This window comes from Euprymna scolopes, chromosome 7 (assembly GCF_053919585.1).
Source record: "Euprymna scolopes isolate OS-2025 chromosome 7, ASM5391958v1, whole genome shotgun sequence".
In the NCBI taxonomy this organism is placed as follows: Eukaryota; Metazoa; Mollusca; class Cephalopoda; order Sepiida; family Sepiolidae; genus Euprymna; species Euprymna scolopes.
This window is the reverse complement of record NC_136488.1, coordinates 33611835-33633019: the sequence shown is the minus strand read 5'-3', so window position 1 is coordinate 33633019 and position 21185 is coordinate 33611835. Positions and strand designations below refer to the sequence as shown.

At 33.8% G+C, this 21185-nt stretch overlaps 1 protein-coding gene across 4 annotated transcripts in view; it reads left to right on the top strand.

Annotated features, from left to right (window-relative positions):
• The first annotated feature begins 221 nt into the window (after positions 1–221).
• LOC145279670 (chromobox protein homolog 5-like) overlaps positions 222–21185 on the top strand; it is a 164686-nt gene continuing 143722 nt past the window's right edge. The window contains exon 1 of one of the 4 annotated variants that reach the window (XM_080130932.1): positions 222–662. The gene's annotated coding sequence lies outside the window, so the exon portion shown is untranslated. The remainder of the gene's footprint in view (positions 663–21185) is intronic. The other 3 variants (XM_080130930.1, XM_080130934.1, XM_080130931.1) reach the window with 3 other exon arrangements.

The window sequence follows — 21185 nt, the reverse complement described above, 5'->3', positions numbered from 1 at the left end:
TTCACTCTAAATAATTTACGTGACTAAAATATAATTTACTAAATAAATAACTTAAGTACCGAGAATTAACATTTTTCTAAACGTGTGTACTTCATGCTATAACGATTTGAATGATCGATTTTGCTTGATTATTAATAATGTTTAAATCGATGTATATAGTATCGTCATTGACGACTGGCTAATAGCCAGAAGAGAGAGTCGCTTATTATGCTCTGGTAAACACTTTCGCCATGTGGTTCAAACCGGAAGTGTGTATCAGGCATCTATGGCTGCGACTTCCGGTTTTTTAGTTGCGGACGGCGGTCTTTTCTATCGGCTTCCGCTTTTACTTACGTAATATACAAAAAAGAGGAAAAAAACGAACAAACTTTGTTTCATTTTTTTGTTTGTTTGTTTACGATTATCTGATCAACTTGATTGTTCGTCGTTAAATACCTAGGTGCACCAGGGGTGCTGAGAATCTTTACAAGACACAAAGGAAACATCGCTCGTTTATAGGTAAATAGACCTCCTCCTCCGAGAGAGGGCGGAAATAATAGGTAAAAAAGCAGACTTGTTACTTCAGTTGTAATTATTATTATACATATTTATATTTATATACATTTAAGTGCGACAAGAGAGAGAGGAGACAAATTTGAAAATCAACAGCGAAAACCAAAAAGGTAAATAATGGTATATCTATTAGTATTCCTTCCTCCTCTCACGTTTCTCTTCTTAACATAGTAGTTTTAAAATGAGTATTTATTATTATAACCAGAAAAAAATGTCTACACGTTTTTCTATCTCTCCATTCATTAAATAGCGCCCGAAAAAAGTCTGTTTAATTCTTCATTCATTAATGTCTATTGTTTGGACACCACGTGTCGATGTGGTCCTCTATCGACGTTTAAAAAAACGAAAATCGTTATAGAAGAAAGCTTATTTAACTGAGTAATACTAAGAAACTTCTATACCACCCCCCTAAAAATATTAAGGTAGGAACAAGATAGGTAACAAAGCCCCCTATCCTCTCATCCTTATATTAAGAATAAATTTCTAAATGTTATTTAGAAATCCATTCTTAACAGTAGGAGGGCGGGGGCCTTTCTTAACTTCATCAAAATACTTTCGTTTTTTTTTTGTTTTTTTTTAATCATTACTTTTTTTTTATTCTACATAACAAAACGACTAGAAAATGGGAAAATAAAAAAAATTCATGAATTTTTGTTAAATCCTATTTCAGTCACGTAAATTATCGTACTTATATAATCAATCTGTTATCACGTTATATTTAAAAGTGGGTACTCAATGATCGGTGCTGAAATAATAACGTTATTTAAAAAGCCATTCTTAACATGAGGAGGCGAGGGTGTTTTGTACCTATTCTGTACTTTAACCTTACAATTGAATTTTAAAAAAACATAACTTTAATTAAACGTGGAAATACGATTTATAAAATAGCGCGGATCACTCTCTGCATTAGCACTTAAAAGGTTATGAGTTAAATTCAATTTTTACGATATTTTTGTTTATTAAATGAAAGTACAGAATAAGTTACAAAACAGTAAAACACCCCCCGCCATGTTAAGAATGGCTTTCTAAATAACATTATTTCAGCCCGGATGCATAAGTACCGGTATAGTCGCCGTCTTATTAATTCAAATTAAAAACTGGAGACTTTTTATTTTGGAAAAAAAAAGGGGGGGGGTCCCTAAACTAGAAAATTGTTATGTGCCCCAGATAGTTTTACATATTCGATGAAATTACCTGTAACTGGATGATTTTAATGTTTACTAAAACGCGTTTTTAAGTAAAAATAGCAAACTAAATAATTTAGGTGACTGAAATAGGAAGTTATTACGCTCTAATCTCCAGAATGTATACGATTGATTTTTAAATATTTCTTCGGATATCGCCCCCCCCCCCAAGTTTTTCTTTTGTTTTTCTTTTTCTCAAATTAATTCTATTCTCATCATTTCTCAATTCATCCGGTTTAAGAACCATTTTATTTAGTGCTAGTGCACTTTGCACTTATTGATCCGCGTTTTTTTTTTAATAGTATTTTCAAGTTTAATTAAAGCTTTATGATATCTGTTTTTATTTAATTGTGAGGTTAAAATACAGAATATGTATAAAACACTCTCCCCTCCTCATATTAAGAGTGGCTTTCTAAATAACGTTATTATTTCAGCACGGATCAATTAGTGCACTAGTATCACAGTTTTAACTATTAAATGCCAAAAATATATTACTCAAAAAATTAAAAAAAAAACATCTAATTGTTGGAAGATTTAAAATCTTATTTCTTAATAATCAAAAAAAAGCGTTTAACATTAATTTTTACTATTAATCGTCTCGTCAATTATTGAATTAAACTGATCTTGCATTAGCATCGTATATTTTGGCCTTCGGGACAAGATCACAGTGTAGTATCTGTTCTTCAGATGCTGCATTTCAATTTCTTGTTCTCTGTCAATGGAGGAGATATCCTTCACGACTGAGACAATTTTTATTTTTATTCCTTTTCTCCACGTTAAAAAACGACCCTGGTGTCTAACACTGTCCCGTGGGGAGGCAATGTAAATAGGAACATCGTATATTTATCTTCACGTTAATCCGTTTTAGTAAATTTAAAAATATGCATGAATTAATAATTAATTTAAAAAAAAAAAAAAAAGGTTTCGAAGTATTTGAAATTAGGATTGATTTTTTTTTTTTTTTTTTTTTTTGTGTGTGTGTGTGTGACTACTATTCTCATCTTTGGTTGTTATGTTTACGTTTTGGCCGATGTAACCTCCGATTTTCTTCAGGTGCATCTTTTAGTTTACTAGCAGGTTCACAAATTCAGAAAGACGCACCTGAAGAAAGTCGGATGCTGCATCGGTCGAAACGTTGTGAATGAATGTAACAATCGGGATTATAACAATAATATAAATTATCATCAATCCTCATCTAAAAAAGTTCCGGAATTTAATATCGTCTTTTATTTCGTTTTAAAATAATTTAAACTCCTGTATATTTGAGAAATAATACCAGATTCTTAATTTTTAAATATTAAACAAAAATCCATTTTTTTTTTTTTTTTTTTTTTTTTTTTTTTTAAATTTTATGAAATACGCTTAATATTTTATGAAAATCGTAGCTGTTTTTTCTTTTTATATTTATTGTTCTTTGATAACATTTAAACAAAAAATCATTCGATTCTTAAAATATTTTAGTGTTCCCCCCCCCCATAATTTATCTAATTGCGGCAAATTTAAAATAATCCATTTAAAATCTGTTAAAATACGATAGAAAACGCGATTCTTATAAAAGCTGATGAGAAGCGTCGAAGCGAATATTTATCATTTTGATTAATGTAGAAATCATTTATTTCGCTTTTTATTTTTTTAATTTAAAATAACCAAATACCAAACGATCGTATTTTCATAAAGAAATATTTACTTATTTCTCAATCTTATGACGTCATTGTTAGTTTGTTTTGTTTTTTTATGTATTCAAAATGTCAACGTGACATTTTGAAACTTTATGCACTTTTAAACAAGAAAAGCCTTTGCGGTCACCACTGCTTGATTAATAACAAACTTCAGAAATCTATAGATTTCGAACAGAAATCAATATTTGATCTTGGAAATTGTTCAGTTTATCAATTTTTGTTAGTTTCTTTGGTTTTAAAGGGAATTGAATCGAGAGATAGTAGATTTTAAAGGGAATTTCATTTAAGTGCAAAAATTCGGAAAATTTGCCACCGAGAAGTGGGGTAGTGGTATTTTTTTTTTTTTTTAGACTTCTTCTGAAGGTAGTTAGACACAAGGTCAGGTCAGGCATTGTAATGTCAGCGCACTTGGTGAAGTGCACTCTAGTCTACTGAAAATGCTGCAGCAACCCTGTCCGCAGTCGCTGATAAGGAAACCTCCGACAATTAGAGGTTAAAGCCTAGGAGGATTATCCTAGGACTGAGCAGAATCCAACCTCATCTTGTGACAAATAACACATTTGTTTGAGGACAGGGGGCTAATAAGTGTACGTTTAGATGTGTACAAAATTACTGATGCATTTTTTTTTTTTTTAGATATTATACAGTAATAAGGTGTTTTAAATTAGTACCGAGCGACATTTTTAAAGATTTCCCATCCCATAAACTTACTGTTAACTCCAGATAACAGTGAAACACCAGTTTTCAACAGACTACCAAAGTTAAGCAATATTGGGCTTGGTTAGTCTTGAAATAGGTAGATACTTACATGCATCCCACACAGCATGATGTGGCACAAGGTGGGGAGTGTCAAGCCATTGCCCCTAAGAAGGAGCACTCTGGCTTAGCAAAAATTGCCTGGACAGCCCTGTTGGCATTCTCCGATAAGGACGCCTCAGGCAGTAAGCCATGAACTTACTCCACCTGAAAGCTAGGTGGCAAGGCCTAGAAGGGTGTACCTCTTAAGTACTAACCAGGCGGCTATCTCAATCCAACAGGTACTGGCCAGTTTCTGGCCTTGCGTTTGTCAGGCTGATTGTCGAAAATGGATTATATTTCTACCCACATCTCTGAACAACCAAAGCAGCGAGGAGTCCCACTCTACTCAAATGAGAAGCATGTTAAAAAAAAGTACTGAGATAGGTAACTGGTTGAATTTATTTATCTCTCTCCCATAGCAGGAAGATGTGACACAAGGTTGGGAAAGTTTCACCCCAAACAAGGCGCAGTGCCACTGACATAAGGGACTACTATTTGGGACCAAATTTGAAGGGATACTATGTAGGGAGTTGGGCAGCGATTACACTTAAACATGTCAGTACAGTCAGAGAAGTAGAGATCCAGGAGGGAATTCTGAAGTCTAACAATTTGAGTAGACAGTTTTACAGCATCTAAGGATCTCTAGTGTGTATGGGTGGAATTTTGCTGCTGGTTGAGTTTGTCAAGAATATCTACGTCATGGGGGAGTGCAAGAGCTATGTTCCATTAAAATTCTTGTAAAACAGGCACTGAGATGCCACATTTCAACAATGAGACAAAGGTTTGGTTGCTAGTGCAGGATCTATCAGGTTGGCGACTCATTTGTGAAGCCTGTCTAGGACAGAGAGAGAGACTATTGGCAGATGTACCAGCCAAGATGTGGTAACAATATTCCGTGCATGGACAAATAATGGCTTTGTAGGGGCACGGGATACTCATGTGTGAGTAACCTAGCACAGAACAGAGCCAGTTTTTATTTTTATTCTCAATCCAGATAGCCTCTTTTTGGGAGCAATATTTTCCCCTGTATTAATAATTGATCTTATATCTAACTCTGCCCTCGTGGGGAGATGAGCAATAGAGACAGGTTGGAAATACCGAAGTCTAAAGATGGTTTTTCATCAATAACCAGACACTGATTATAGCTTTTTTTTTTCTTTTTACCTATTTTAAAAGTTTTACATTTATTAGTGTATTAATTTCTAACTATTAAAGCAACATCTGCTTATTAATACAACTTTGTCAGTTTAGTCACAATGGGAGGTAAAAGAAATTAAGTAATGCCCTGAAAAACGCGCATTCATCTTATCAACAATAACATTTAACACTGTATACCAGAAGCAAAGAATTTACAATTGAAATACATTCAGTGCTTTTTTGTATTTTTATTCATAACCTTTTCATCCTTGGTTTGATTAGAAGAGATTGAACCATTTTGATTAAATAAAATCTGGTTCAATTATAATCTACCATGCTAGAAAACTACTCGCATCTGATAGTATCCTGTTTCTCTACAAAGCCACCATTCACCCATGCATGGAGTATTGTTGCCACGTTTTGGTTGGTGCATCAACCTCTTACGGTACACAAGAGTCTTCAACCTCATAAGTCCCATACTATCAAATAAACTTCAACTACTGTGTTTGTTTTACAAGTATTTTAATTGAATGTACTGTGATAAACACCTAGCACTTGTGCACCCACAACACAAATGCACCAATTAATCCAATAAGCAAAATCACACCCCTTCACTGTATAGGTCCCTAGATGCCGGAAAGCTAATACTTCCTTCCCTTGAACTGCTAGACCTTGAAATTCCCTTCTGGTCTCCTGCTTTATAGACTGCAGAAATTTAAATCTAATGTGAACAGACAACCCGCTGCTCAACTCCCTACATTGTGTTCTTGTAGATATGATCTTAAATAGTAACTCGTTACTTGCAAATAGGACTTTGCCTTGTTTGGGGTGAATAAGAGTTTTAAAATAAAAAATATTACTGTTTCTTTTGAGAAACTCGTCTTTTTGGTTTGTGAGTACATTTTGGGTATGATGTCATAATACTTTGTTTTGCCAAAAATTTACTAAAGTGTAAATTCTTGATCATAAGATATGTTTATTTTGGAAATGTTTATTTTTCTTTTATTGAGTAGCCATATATTGATTTTCACTATTACTGAATGTAATTCCTATTTTACAGGTGTTCAGAATAATTCTGATAATATTTTTTATATTCTCTTGTTTTGGAACCAGTGGTAAATTGCAACAGATGTTTCTCTGGGTTTAATAGCTGGAAACCAAAGACAACTGGAAAGCATAAGAATATTGGAAGAAAGTATAGTTGAAGCTCAGTTTGATGTAATTATTACATTTTTACCCCAAACAAGGCACGTTGCCGCTTTGACGTAGGGGACTACTATCAGGAACATAAGCTACAGGGGTACTATGTAGGGAGTTGGGCAGCAAGATGTCGGTTCACGTTACACTTGAACTTCTGCATGTCAGTACAGTTGGGGAAACAGGAACCTGGAAGGGAATTGGCTTGGTTTCTCTGGTTACAGGCGCAGCTGGTAGCCTCACGCATAGCTTTTCTATATCCCATTCCCAACCTGTCTCCCAGATCATCAGGATCAGTAAGTCCCACTTCTAGACCTATTTCTGAGGATTGTATAACAAATGCCCATAGCCCACTCAGAAATGTTGATCACGCAGTGATATTGATAGACATCATCTTACACTCTTGACCTCAAGTTGAAGAGATATTGCTCCAAATGACACAGCACATGTTCCTACATGGAAATTTTAAAGCAAACCTCACTCTTCCCAGTAGTTCACTTTTACTTATGTACCTGCCATCACTGAAAGGGGTTTGTGTTCTGCTGATTTATCCGACGTAAGTCCAGTACAAATAAGCAAAAGTATATCGAAGCTACAAAGAAATATAAGAGTGAAATAGCTGCAAGAAAGAGAAGGCATGCTGAAATCACCAGAAACCGTATTGAGCCGTAAAAATTAGGAACTCTTGATTTCTTGGAAATTTATAACCGTGTAGTAAATAGGCAATCCACAATCCAATCCAACAACCTTGAGGTTGTTCGCACGGCAACCAAGAAGGCTAACCTACTTGTCCAACAGTTTGCTTCTAACTCCACTTCAGACCCAACAAGCCAATCGTTCTCAAAATTCCCTTGGTGGACAAGCCACACTTGATGATCTGAAAAATCACTCTTTCCCATGTTCGTGATATCAAAAAAAAAAAAAAAAAAAAAAAAAAAAAAACGCCTACACACCTTGAAGGCATGTGAGCCTGATCTCATTCCTGCTATATTCTTAAAAAAATACTCTGCTGAGGTTGCCCCAGTTCTCTCCAAACTTAACAAATGCTTTACTGATTCTTGCTTTCCTGACTGGAAAATTGCTTCTGTGGCACCACCTTTCTTTGGTGTAGGAACTGACCCATTCAATTATCCTTCCTTTTTTCGCCAAAATCTTTTTTTAATCAAGCACTAGTCCATCACCTCATAGATAGTAAACTTCTTTCCAACCAACAGTATGAATTTAGATAAGCTTGTTTTACTGCAGATATCCTAACAGTAATTTCTGAACGTATAGAATATACACTGGATAAGGCAGGGAATATACATAAGACCTTTGACAGGGTCTCATATGAAGGTCTTCTCACAAAAATTTAATCATGGTATTATTGGAAAAATACTTGATATAATCAAATCCTTCTTAGATAAGAAAAATTTAGGTTAGCCTCTATGGTTGCACATCAAAACGTGGTATAAATGCAAGTGCGCCTCAGGGTTTAATCCTTGGATCTTTATTATTCCTCATATTTATTAATGACCTCCCTGATAGGATCGTCTCAGAATTGGGTATATTTGCTGATCACCTCATGCTTTGCAACAGACATGAGGCAAAAACGAATGACTACATATCTAAAGCAATGGCTGAAACCTTAGAAAAACAACTCGTCTGTAGTATATAACGAGGATGTAAATTAATAACATCATTTCATGCTGCCAAAATTAAGTTTTTTAACAATTACAAGAAACCTTCTCAACCACTACATGAAAGGTTTTCGTTCAAACTCCTCAGCTTAACATTCACAAGTAACATGAATTGGAACAAGTACATTGCCAAGGTTCCTGTGAGGAAGGTGGGCTCTCTGTACCGTACTAGAAAATTACTCTCACCTGAGAGTATTCTGTATCTCTATAAAGTCATTATTCACCTAGGTATTGAGTATTGTTGCCACATTTGGGCTGATGCATTTGCCACTGGTCTCTCTCTCTCTCTCAGACAGGGTTAAAAAATAGTTGCCAACCTATTAGGTCCTGCACTATCAGTCAAACTTCAACCTCTGTCCTATCGCTGAAATGTTTTGTGTCCTTTTGCCTGTTTTACAAGTATTTTTATTTATTTTTTATTTTTTTATACAGTGATCACCACTTATCAAGGCCCGGAAGCCACTCAGGGATAAGGGTTATTGCAAGTACATTACGTTAGTGAGGAGATTTGCTGAAGTGTTTACTTAAGGGGGCGGTTCATTAGGAATTTGTTAACATTTTAATAGAATGCACTCTGATCTCCAAGCTCTTGCACCTCCATCACATAGATACCCTTGACAAACCCAACAAGCAGCAAAATCTCACCCCTACACTGTAGAGATCCTTAGATGATGGAAAGCCTTATACTCAAATAGTTTCTTCCCTCAAACTGATAGATTTTGGAATTCCCTCCCAAGCCCCTGCTTCACTGACTGTACTGACATGCAGAAGTTCAAGTGTAATGTGAACAGACATTTTGCTGCCCAAGTCCCTACGTAGTATCCTTGTAAATTTGGTGCCAGATAGTAGCCCCTTACGTCAAAGTGACATAGTGCCTGACATAGGGATGAAATAAGAGTTAAAAAAAAATGTAACAGAGATAATGTTTTGGAATTTTTGAGATGAGGATTGATGATTTGGATTTTTTTGGACTACTGTTTTCATCTAGATTTTTCTTTTAACATTTCAGCCAATGTAACCTCCAAATCTTAATCGAAAAAAAACATTCCAAGAAAACTTTTAAAAAGCCAAGGAACTTCTCAAAGTAAACGCTTGTTAGATCTTGGAAAACTCTGGTTCTTCTCGGAAGTAATTGCACAACGCAACAAACAATAGTTGGTTTCCATACAGTCCATACTAAAGTTTCACGTGTCATGATGACCAAGTTTCCTCGAACTGTAGTGGCGTGTTTTCAACAAGTTGTGTCGTAGCATCACAGTTATATAGTTGAAAAGCCAAATTTGGAATTGGCACCTTCAATCTGATTTCCTTATGAGAATTTCTGGGACCTTTTTTTAAAAACTTATTAATTAAAAAAAAAGAAAACATAAAAATTTTAAAAACAAATGTTTCAACATTTTTAGTGTTCTCTTTCCAGTTTAATATTTTCTCATTATGATTATCATACGTATTTAACGTACTATTTTTTTCTTATTAAAAATGAAACCATTGTTTCATTATTTAGTTTAGACAAACTATTTTAGATCTATTTAAAGAAAATATTTTTTACTTTGTATCTCTATGCCAAATTCATAAACTGTTTAAGTAGATTAAAAAGATAAAATATTTTCATTTGATAGGTGACCTTTTGGATAAAGCGTTTGTTTTCAGTTCCAATATTTTATGCATCTTTCAGCTTTCGAATCTCCCTTAAACCGAAATAATACATGTTTCTATTCATAATCCATTTCATTCTAATAATTAATTTTTTTGTTTTAATTGAATTTAAATTTATTATAATTATTTTTTTTTACTACAAAATGTACTGACTGAATGTTGCCAGGAATTCAATTCGTTTTGTAATTTTTTTATTCAATAAATTGTAACAAACGGTGTTAGTCAGTAACATCCTACTACAAAAAAAAAAAAAAATGTAAATTGACTAGTTTTGAAAAAGTTTTTATTCTTTATATCTTTATATCTTCAAAAATGTAAATTGGCTAGTAAAAGTCATAGTGTTATTTTTGTCCAACTTTTAAAATAAGGATTTTTGTCAAAGTTAATGACATTTATGATACATCTTATGCGTTTTGTACTTTATATGCATCGGTAATCATTTTAACTACCTATATGGAAGTGCATCACAAGCCTATGTGATCGGATTTGTGATGTTTAAATGTTATCAGATTTTATCGGGTTGTTTATGTTAATATCACAGTTTCACTCTGCTATGGATGAAAATAACTTGTGTTCACCTAATCGTGTACAGTTGATAATATTGTCTACTAGAAAATGTGACCTGTTGAATCATCAAATTGGTTCGTGTTGGATTATGTGAATCCGTAAAGTAGTTTGCAAAGCCAGTTCAATCCTGAAAAAAAAAAAAGTAGACCTAATACAAAACAATTATTCACTTTCTGTGCACTTATCTTCTCTCCAACTATAGGTTAAATACTATTGCCTATTCTTTATAATGGATTATTCCAATCTTTTGTTTTCTGCTTAGTTTTATTACCTTCGACTTTTGGTAAACACTATATGCAAAATGAATGGTCAATCCCCAGAATATAAAAACATTTGGATCCCTCCCTTCATTTAAAAATTCACCAAAATTCAGAAAATCAATTTTAATGAAATTTTCAGTATTTATTAATTAACAATCACAGAATATGATGATATTAAAAAACACATAAATTTATTTTTTTATATACAGGGTGTCCATAAAGTTCGTGTGCACTTTGAAAAATTTATAACTTTATTTATATTTGCGATAGAAATAATCTGTAAAAAATGTTATAAAGTTTCATGTATCTAGTTTTAAGTATATATTGAATAATTTTTCACCGCAAAATTCGTAACAATTTTTAGATAAGTAAAAAATCTTTTGTCTTTCAGAATCAATTTGATCCCATGGCTTCAATTGAGGAAAAAGTAAACTGTGTCCTTTGGTTCGCTGAATTGAAATCTACTATTGCTGTACAAAGAAAGTTTAGAATTCAATACAATAAAAAAGGGCCTCATAGGAACACCATTGTTAAATGGATTAAAAAATTTAAAGAGACAGGCTCTGTCCATGATAAACCACGGTCTGGAAGGCCATGTGTCAGTGACGAAAGTGTTGCTTCCATAGAAGAATCCTTTACTGCAAGTCCAAGAAAGTCTGTAAGACGGGTATCATTGGAGCTCGGGCTTCCAAAGTCTACTGTGCATAAGATTCTGCGGGCAAAACTTCATATGAAAGCTTACAAAATTCAATTACATCAACAGTTAGAAGAAGATTATTATGCACGGCTAACTTTCTGTCACCAGTTCAATGAAAAACTTTGCAATGGTGATGCATTTGTGAGTAATTTACTGTTTTCTGATGAAGCAACATTTCACATTAGTGGCAAGGTCAACAGGCATAATTGCCGAATTTGGGGAACTGAAAACCCAAATTAAACTGTTGAACATGAAAGGGACTCTCCTAAAGTTAATGTGTGGTGTGCTTTGGGAATAAATTGAATCATAGGGCCATATTTTTTTGAAAATCGTGTTATTAACAGTGACAGCTACTTAGATATGTTGCAGAATTACTTTATTCTGCAACTTGAACAATTAAACTTGAAAGATGATACAGTGTTTCAACGACATGTTAGATATTTTTTTTATGGGGACATGTGAAAACAATTGTGTATGCAACCAAACTTAGTTCATTGGAAGATTTGAAAGATAGAATAACTAATGTGATTTCAGGCATTACTATTAATCATTTGGCAAATGTTTTTTGTGAACTGCAAAATCGTATTATTACCCTTTGTATTGCTAATGATGGAGGGCATGTGGAAAGTTAAATAAAATTTCAATAAAAGCTTAAAAAATATAGATTTACTTCTTTCAAATCCATTTTACAGATTATTTCTATTGCAAATACAAATAAAGTTATAAATTTTTTTTAAGTGCACACGGACTTTATGAACACCCTGTATTTCATATATATTATGAGAAAAAAGCCCCTGTTAATGAAATCAATATAGTTTGAAGAAAAATTTTCTGAACTAATAATATAATTGAATTAAACATTTTTTTTAATCAATATTTTCACAAAAATGTGTGTGTGATTTTGATAGATTTTCGGGAAATCTTAAAAACCAACATTCAATAAAATTACTGCAGTAGACATTTTGTACTAAAAACAAAATTTTGCAGAAGTTTTATTTTAAATTCTAAACATTGATAAGCAGACATCTTTAATTTCAGAATTTACAGGTATATAAAGTTAAATGAATTTTTTTAGATAAAAATAAAATCATAATTGTGTATATTAAAAATATTTTAATTAGAATTTCATTTTTTATTAAAACAAATAGGGCAGTCCAATTAACTTTTTTATCTTCAAAAATGAAAAATAAAGTATAATTTTTCAATTTTTATAAAGTATTACAAAACCATTTTTCTTCTATAATTAAAAATAAAATGAAGTATTATTGCATACAATTTTTGCATATTGATAATCTTTTTACTTTTTTGAGACATGCATGCAAATATTGTTTTTTCTAAACAGTTCACATCTTGTAAGTAAAAGCAAAATAAAAAAAAATAAAGATGCTCTAGCTGAGATACACCAAAACCTAAAGACAATGAGTCAAATATGATAACCATTGGGCCAGTTTGACACTATCTTTTAAAAATTGTTTTCAAACCTACTTATTCTTAACATAAAGAATCTGTCTCCTAAACCATTCACGCATGCGCATTCATGAAATAGTTGACAAACAGATAAAAATTTGATGGGCCGCACATAGCAATTTTCAATTTTGATCCTTTAGCAGCCCTTTTTTCTGGAGGAAAACCGATGAAAAAGTTTTCCACATGTCTGAATACCCGTTATACCAAATTTCAAGTCTGTAGACCAGAAATTCGTTCAGTATATAGGTTGAGAAGTGTCCTCACACACACATTCTCACTTTTAAAGATATATATAGATTTAAAATATTTTACTTGTATGTTGTGTTACTTGTCTATATTATGACCACCTGATTATAAAGTCATCCTTGATATCTTGCATACCTTTTTCTGGATAAAACAGTTCATCCGAAATGTAATTATTTGCAACAAATGTGCAACAATCTTCATCCTCTAAAACAATTGCATCATAAAACATAAAAAAAAAAGTGCTATTCTTTGATACGATTGTGATGCATTGAAAAATGTAAGTTTTCTTTTGTTTTGACTGTAAATCAATCCTAATACTGGAGTTTTGCCGTTTTAATATTTAAGCCAAAAAATATTTTCTAATTAAAACTTTAATGCATTTATAATCACTTTCAAATTTTGAATGGCAGTCATTTTTTTTTCTTTAAGCAACGTTTAATAGATTTTTTTAGAATTGTCCAATCTATTCGTAATCGTTTAAAATTAAAAAATAGTTGAAGTCATTGGCTAGTAGAAAATAATTTTGGGCTTGAATTAAGTCAAGTATTATGGTTGGTTTGTGTTTGTAAACCAAAGGAAACATCTATATATATAAAAGCGAAAATGTATGTGTGTATGTTTGTGTGTGTCTGCTAAAAACTTTTGACAGACATGACGAAAATTCACAAACTCTGTATCATATCGAAGCCCCATCCTTCGCTTGAAAAATTGGCCAAAAACGTTCATTTTTTTCACCCCAAAATCAACAATTTTCGACAGGGGGTGGGGTCAACAAAAACGGTCTTCTCGTGACAACGAGCGGTTCTACACATGCGGCAGATGACGTCATGACCTGATTTACTTTAAATAGTTGAAAAACTGAACAAATTTCATGTACGTCGCGTTAGGTCAGTTGATTAGCGTGTTGGTTCGTTATCTAAACGTTTTGGGTTCGAATCGTGGTATGAGATGTCTTTTTTCTTTCTTTTTTTTTTGATTTTTTAAATTTAAATATTGAACCAGTGTTATTTAAGCCATTTTTCACGTAACGTTCGTTTTTCTGTTTTTTTTTTTTTTTTTTTTTTTTTTCTTTTTTTTTTTTACTTCGTTTATCCACCCACGACCACACACCCAAAAACACCCGGGTACCCACCGATTTTTTTTTTTTATTTTGATATCGAAACAGGCATTTCTAAGCCATTTTTCACGTGTTCGTTTTTGTTTTCATCGTTCGTTTGCCTTATGTTAGTTTTTTTCCGATGTTTTGATACCCCCCCCCTGCTTAATTAAAACGTTTTCTTTTTTTACTTCGCTTATAACAAACAAACCTACATCGTAACACTCGACGACTTCCAGGCGCGCACCTGTCAATTTGGTTCTTACTTAAATAAATTCAAACCTCTTTCAGTAACTCATTCTAGCTGGCCGATTTTATTTTCAAACTTCGCCTCAGGGCTTCGGGTTCGATCCTACACCAAACACCCGGGCAACGCCGGGTACCCCTCGCTAGTGAATTTTTAAATATAATTCTTTTATAATCAAAGAAAAAAAAAAATTATTTGAAAGGAGTCTTTAAGATTCACAAACCTTAAAATGACAAGAAATAATTTAGTTTACAAACATATATATATATTAAATGGAAAGAAATTATAACTAAACCCCCTCCCCCTTCTATTGAAGTGATCTTATATCTATTCTGAATGACTGGTTCTCTGGATCTGAATTCAAACCATCATTTCTTATATATGAGGATTTCAAATGATGCTGGGATTTTACCGGATTGTTAAGTGTTGAATCTGAGGTAAGTTTTGATTTTTATTATTTTATTTTCCACTGATTGCTGCTAATCTGCCTTTTTTGAAATTGGAAACAACTTGACAATGAGAGTTTTACAGTCATTTTTTTTTTATTTTGGTAAAATTCTCATTAATTGTAAAACGTTATTAGCAGAGGAGAGACAGTTTATTTTCTTTGAAACTGAAATATTTACTTTTGTGATAGCTGTTATAACTTTGGTCAATAGGTACCTCCAAAACATGCCACAGAATCCCACTCATCAGGCTTTTATGAAATTTTCAATAACTTACTCGATTTTGAATTAATTTATATTTAAAATGCAGTTTTTGTAAAATATATAAGGGAAAATATTTTTTGGTGCGGGTTCACTCTCTCCATATTTCATTTTATGAAATCGAAACAAAATATATTCGAATTGAGCAAAATTTCAAAATAGAAAGTTGAAAATGTCAAACATTTTAAACATTAAATTTTTTTTTACTTATCTTGAACTCATTAATAGGAAATGGAAATAAAGTCAATTTTATTATATTTTGTTAAAAAATTACAGTATTTCTCAGTAATATATAATATAGTTGAACTGCAAAGAAAAAATATTCTCGAAAATAATTAAATTTTAAAAGATTTAAATAATTTAAATTTGATAATTCAAAAATGGTTAATTTTAAACATAGAATTTAGAGTACATTTTTACAATTTTATAAAATTATATTTTTATATATATAAAAGTAAAAATGTGTGTTAGTGTATGCACTTTTTCTGAATGTCTGCAAAAGGCTTTTTTCGGGGGGGGGGGGCGCTCGTTCGGCTCATGTCTTAAAACTTTATGCTGTCTAAATCATAATATCTACGAGTTAAGAACGGGAGTCGTGTCTATCTTTAATCTGTCCGACTTTTACACGCTATTTTCAAGATTTTTTTCGATCGCCACGTCTTCGTTAACGCTTTTCAGTATAAAAAAAGGTGAATGCTGGGGCGGGGGAAACAAACTGGCTTGCAGCGCCAAAAGGTCAAACATCACGCGACTTAATTTTCTCGCACCTGTCAATTTCACTTTATAAACATTAAATTAAGACGGCTTTCACTTCCTCTCCCCTCGTGGCCGAGATGGTTAGGTGCCTAGGTTTTTTTCCCTTTCGTTTCCACCTTCGCGTCAAGGCTTCAGGTTCGAGCCTACCTTCCTACTAAAACTTTTTTTTCTTTTACACCTCCAAACACCCGGTCAACGTTTTTTTTTGTTGTTTTTTAACAGGGTTGTTTTGACCCCCCTCCCCAACACACACCTCCAAACTCCCGGGTAACACCTGATACCCCTGCTAGTATTTATATAAAAGGCAAAAGCAGTGCGCGCATTTTTGTCTGTCCAGTAAGGCTTATTTTGCCACGGTTTTCCGGGGGGAGGAGGGGGTACTATGCCTTAGAACTTTTTATATAACCCCTAGGTCATAATATCTACAATATAGGGAGGGGATGGCGTGTCTAGATTTATTTTGATCGACTTTTATAAAATTTGTGCTATTCCGTTCTGTCGCATGTTAGTTGGTGTTTTTCGTATAAATAAAGTGAAACTAATCGCAGAGAAGGCGGTTCATCAGCTTTCTTGCCAGGGACGTCTAGAAAGTAATCAGCTTTGATCAATCCGGTGAAAATCCGTCATATCAGACAATTGCTATTCATTTGGACACTCCACTTTTTATGGGGAGCTGATTTTCCCCCAACATCTTGAGGAAACAAAACTAAAAAAAAATGCCCCGCAGCCAGTTAAGTGCGGGATTTCATTCCCCTATGGCGTGATGTTTGACCTCATTAAATTGACGCACCGATGTGAACTCATTCAAATTTTTAATCATTTAATTTCAACCATTCTCACTTCTCTGCCTTCTTAGCATCGTGGTAAGATGTCAGACTTTCTTTTTCTTTTTTTCGCCTTTGCCTCAAGTCTTCGGGTTAGAGCCTACCTGCCTACCAAAACTTTTTTTTTCTTTTACACCTCCAAACACCCGGGCAACGCCAGGCATCCCCGCTAGTATAATATAAAAATGATTACAGGGTGGAACGATAACTGTTGCCCTAAAGAAAACTACACTGCAGCTTTATTTTAAAACTTTTATTGAAAAAATTTATTCAAGGTAACTTGATTATGTAGTAGAGCTTACATTTATTCAATGTAGTCACCTTTAGCGTCAATCACAGCCTTGATACGGGTTCAGAAATGAGAGCATGCCTTTTCCACAAGCACCGGTGGGAGCTCAGCAGATGTCAGCGATCAGGCTGGCTTTGGTGTTGTGGGAGATCATGTTGGTGATGTCCTCTACGTATGACCAAATGAAGTAGTCCAGCGGGTTCAGGTCGGGAGAGGAAGGGGACCAGTGAGAGAAGCGTACAAAGTTGTAGCACTCCTTCTGAAGTCAAGCCTGGGTCTTTTTGGACTTATGGGTCAGTGCAGAGTCCTGCTGCCACACCCAGGGTCTGCCAGCAGCCACCTGATTGCATCAGGGAATCACCACACTCCAGCACGTCCAGGTACATTTTGGTGTTGACTTTCAAGCCGACTTCAAAGTGTGAGGTGGCACAATGTGACCCTCACTTAGAACCACACCAAAGACCATAGCAGTGGTCAGAAATTTTTTTCATCACTCTGAGCACATCCGTGTTATTTGTGGCAATCCAGCGATACATTTTGAGCGTGCTGGCAATGGTCTTGTTGTCATAACTTAGATTGGTAAAGAGCATGAGCTGTAACAGCAGCATATCTCTGATCTCACTCCTTGATCATTGTGTCACTTTTAGACATGATAGATAACTAATGTAAATGTCTCCTCTCATCACCTAGGACATAAGCTAACCAACCCTCCTCTCTATTGTTTCAGAGTGTAGAGTGAACAGCATTCTTTAGTGGAACTTGCTCCTCTCGCTCTTGGGATTTGTACACAACTAGCCAATGGTCTGCAACAAAAAAAAAAGAAAAACAGTTTTCATTAAACGGAAATGGAATCATGTCTTTTCTAGAGTGATAATTTTATCGTTCCATCTTAAATTGTCAATTTTAAAATAGCAAATTCAACACCAAATTTTAAAATATTTAATTGTAAATACCTTTGTTAATTATTGTTGGTAAAAATTACTTTCAATGCTTTTTTACCATGACCTCCTAACTGTAATCTCTGAACATATATACCATTCACTAGACAAAACGGGAGGGTAGAGTAGTAGCCCTCGATATATCTAAGGCTTTTGACAGGGTGTGGCACGATGGTCTTCTAAGGAAAATTAGATCATATGGTATCATGTAAATGCGGGAGTGCCTCAGGGGTCTATCCTTGGGCCTTTATTATTCCTGATATTTATAAATGACTTCCCTGATAAAATTGTTTCGGAGATGGGTATATTTGCTTATGACACCACACTCTATAACAGGCACAAGAAGAAAACAAATGAACACATATCTAAGGAAATGGCAGAAACACTAGAGGATGACCTCAAATCTGTAGTGGAATGGGGACAAAAATGAATGGTCACATTCAATGCCACCAAGACTAAGCTTGTCTCCTTCAATAATTACAAGAAACCTTCTCTACCACCAACAGAAATGGCCAAGAACACATTACCCAAAATTACTTCCTTTAAACTCCTCAGCCTAACATTTACAAGGAACATGAACTGGAATAGATACATTGAGAACATTGCCAAGGCTGCTGCGGGGTAGGTGGGCTCTCTCTACCATGCTAGAAAACTACTTACGCCTGAAAGTATCTTGTACCTCTATAAGGCCACCATTTTCCCATGTATGGAGTACTGTTGTCACATTTGGGCTGGTGCATCTACTACTTGTCTCCCACTCCTGGATAGGGAGAGTTCAAGAGTTGCCAACCTGATAGGTCCTGAACTGTCTAGGTTTCAGCCTCTGTCCCCATTGACAAAATATTGCATCCTTCTGCCTGATCTACAAGTACTTTAATGGTGAATGCTCTGATGAACTACAAGCACTTGTACCCCCACGACATGAATACCCTCGACAAACAGCTAAATCCCACCCCTTCACAGTAGAGATCCCTAGGTGTAAGAAGGCCTTCTACTCCAATAGTTTCTTCCACAGAACTGCTAGACTTTGGAATTCCCTTCCGGGATTCTGCTTTCCCAACTGTACTGACATGCAGAAGTTCAAATGTAATGTGAACAGACATCTTGCTACTCATCTCTCTTGATAATACCCCTGCAACTTATGTCCCCGATAGTAGCCCTCTATTTCAAAATGGCATTGTGCCTTGTTTGGGATGAAAATTGAATGAATAAATAAATTTTTTTTTTTTTTAAATATACAGAAACTATAAAATATCGAAATTTACATGTTAGCTTGTCATGTGCATACCTGGTAAAGCCATCTTGGAGCATATTTGTGTATAGTCAAGAACCATTTCATCCAAGGCATGAAAATTGTTAAACAAAATGTGTTTACTATAGGCTTTAAAAATAAAGGTACAAGATTCAATTTGAAATTTATTTATCTTCAAAGTGCACTTTTATAAATTTTACAAAATAAGGTATAAAAATTTAATTTAAATTGAATCAAAAAATTACCTTGGATTTATTCTATGTAATGTACATTCTGTTGCACTTTTGAAAAAAAAAATCATTGAAAATTTTATATCTATATCATTAATTGCTAATGTTTTTAAATGCATCAAAATGTACATTACATAAAATAAATCCAAGGTAATTTTTTGATTCAATTTAAATTAAATTTTTATACCTTACTTTGTAAAATTTATAAAAGTGCACTTTGAAGGTAAATAAATTTCAAATTGAATCTTGTACCTTTATTTTTAAGGCTTATAGTAAAAACATTTTGTTTAACAATTTTCATGCCTTGGATGAAATGCTTTTCTAACTTGTATCTTATCTTAAGATTCTATTATAAAACTCTCCTTCTCTCTATTTCAGTTTGTATTTCTCCTCACACCACAACTCATTGTTTGCAACCCCCTCTTTGTAATACAGGTCTGAATAATGAGAAAATCTGAATTTTTTTTTTTTTTTAACAAAAACTTTAAAATAACTTTTAGATTAAATTTTTTAAAACTTCTTTCAGAATAGAAAATCTTTAAAATTTAATAAGGAACATATTTCATATAGGTTTCATTAACACCTATTCAGTACATAACGAGAAAAATAGAGATGAAAATTTCAAAAGGACTGTATAACTGGTTACGGTCAATAGTAGTCCTCACCAGCGAAAGTCTTTGTTATTCTATTATTATTTAAAACATTTTGTGTCCTGCTCTTTCATGTGAGGACTAATAGTCAAGAACCATACCAACATTAAATATGAATTATGTCCATATTTGATATATGTTTGGAAATAAGCAATATGTGTTTAAATCGTTGGCACCTTTTTAATGTATAAGAAAAATATTAGCATAAATATTTTAAATTAATAGCTATCAGGTTGACAGGCAACTTCTTGCGGTTTTTAACTTTTAAATACAGATAGAATGTATCGATTCAAACAAAAAATTATTGGTCAAAATAAACACCATCAGAATCAACACACTTTTGCCAACGCAAAACAAATGTATTTATGCCAGTAAAAAATTATTCTGGTGGCAATGAAGTTGTTTTTTATATCGCTTAGGTATTTTTTTAGCATTTTTCATGCGGAAAGTTGCCGAGGTGCTTGAAAAAGTGATAGTCAGTAGGTGAGAGATCTGGAGAATATGACGGATGAGGCAGTTTCGTAATCTAATTTATTCAACTTCTGCAGGGTCGGTTTAGCAACGTGTGATCAGGCATTTGTTATGGAGGAGAATTGGGCCTTTTCTGTTGACTACTGCTGGGTATTGTTGTCATCGAAGTTTCTGATGCATTTCATCCATTTGTTGACAATACTTCACTGTAATGATTTCGCCTGCATTCAAAAATCTAAGCAGTTAGCATGACCTTCTTTTGGTGCAACTCTGGCTTTGGGAATTGCTGTGGAGCTTCATCGGTGTCTAACCACTGAGCTAAGCATAGCCGGTTGTTGTAAAGAACCCACTTTTCATCACAAGTCACAACTCGGTCAAGCAACGGGTCGTTCTTGTTTTGTAAAAGAAGGGAAGATGGCACTTTGAAACAGTGTTTCTTTTAGTTTTCCGATTTATGAGGCACCCATTTATCAAGTTTTTTGTCTTTCCAATCTCAAGTGGTTTGAAATCGTATATTTTACGTCTAATTCAGAAGCTCTTTTTAAAAAATAAATATTAGATCAGGGTTAAGGTTTCGCATGAAGCAGATTTCATTTTTTTCCATCA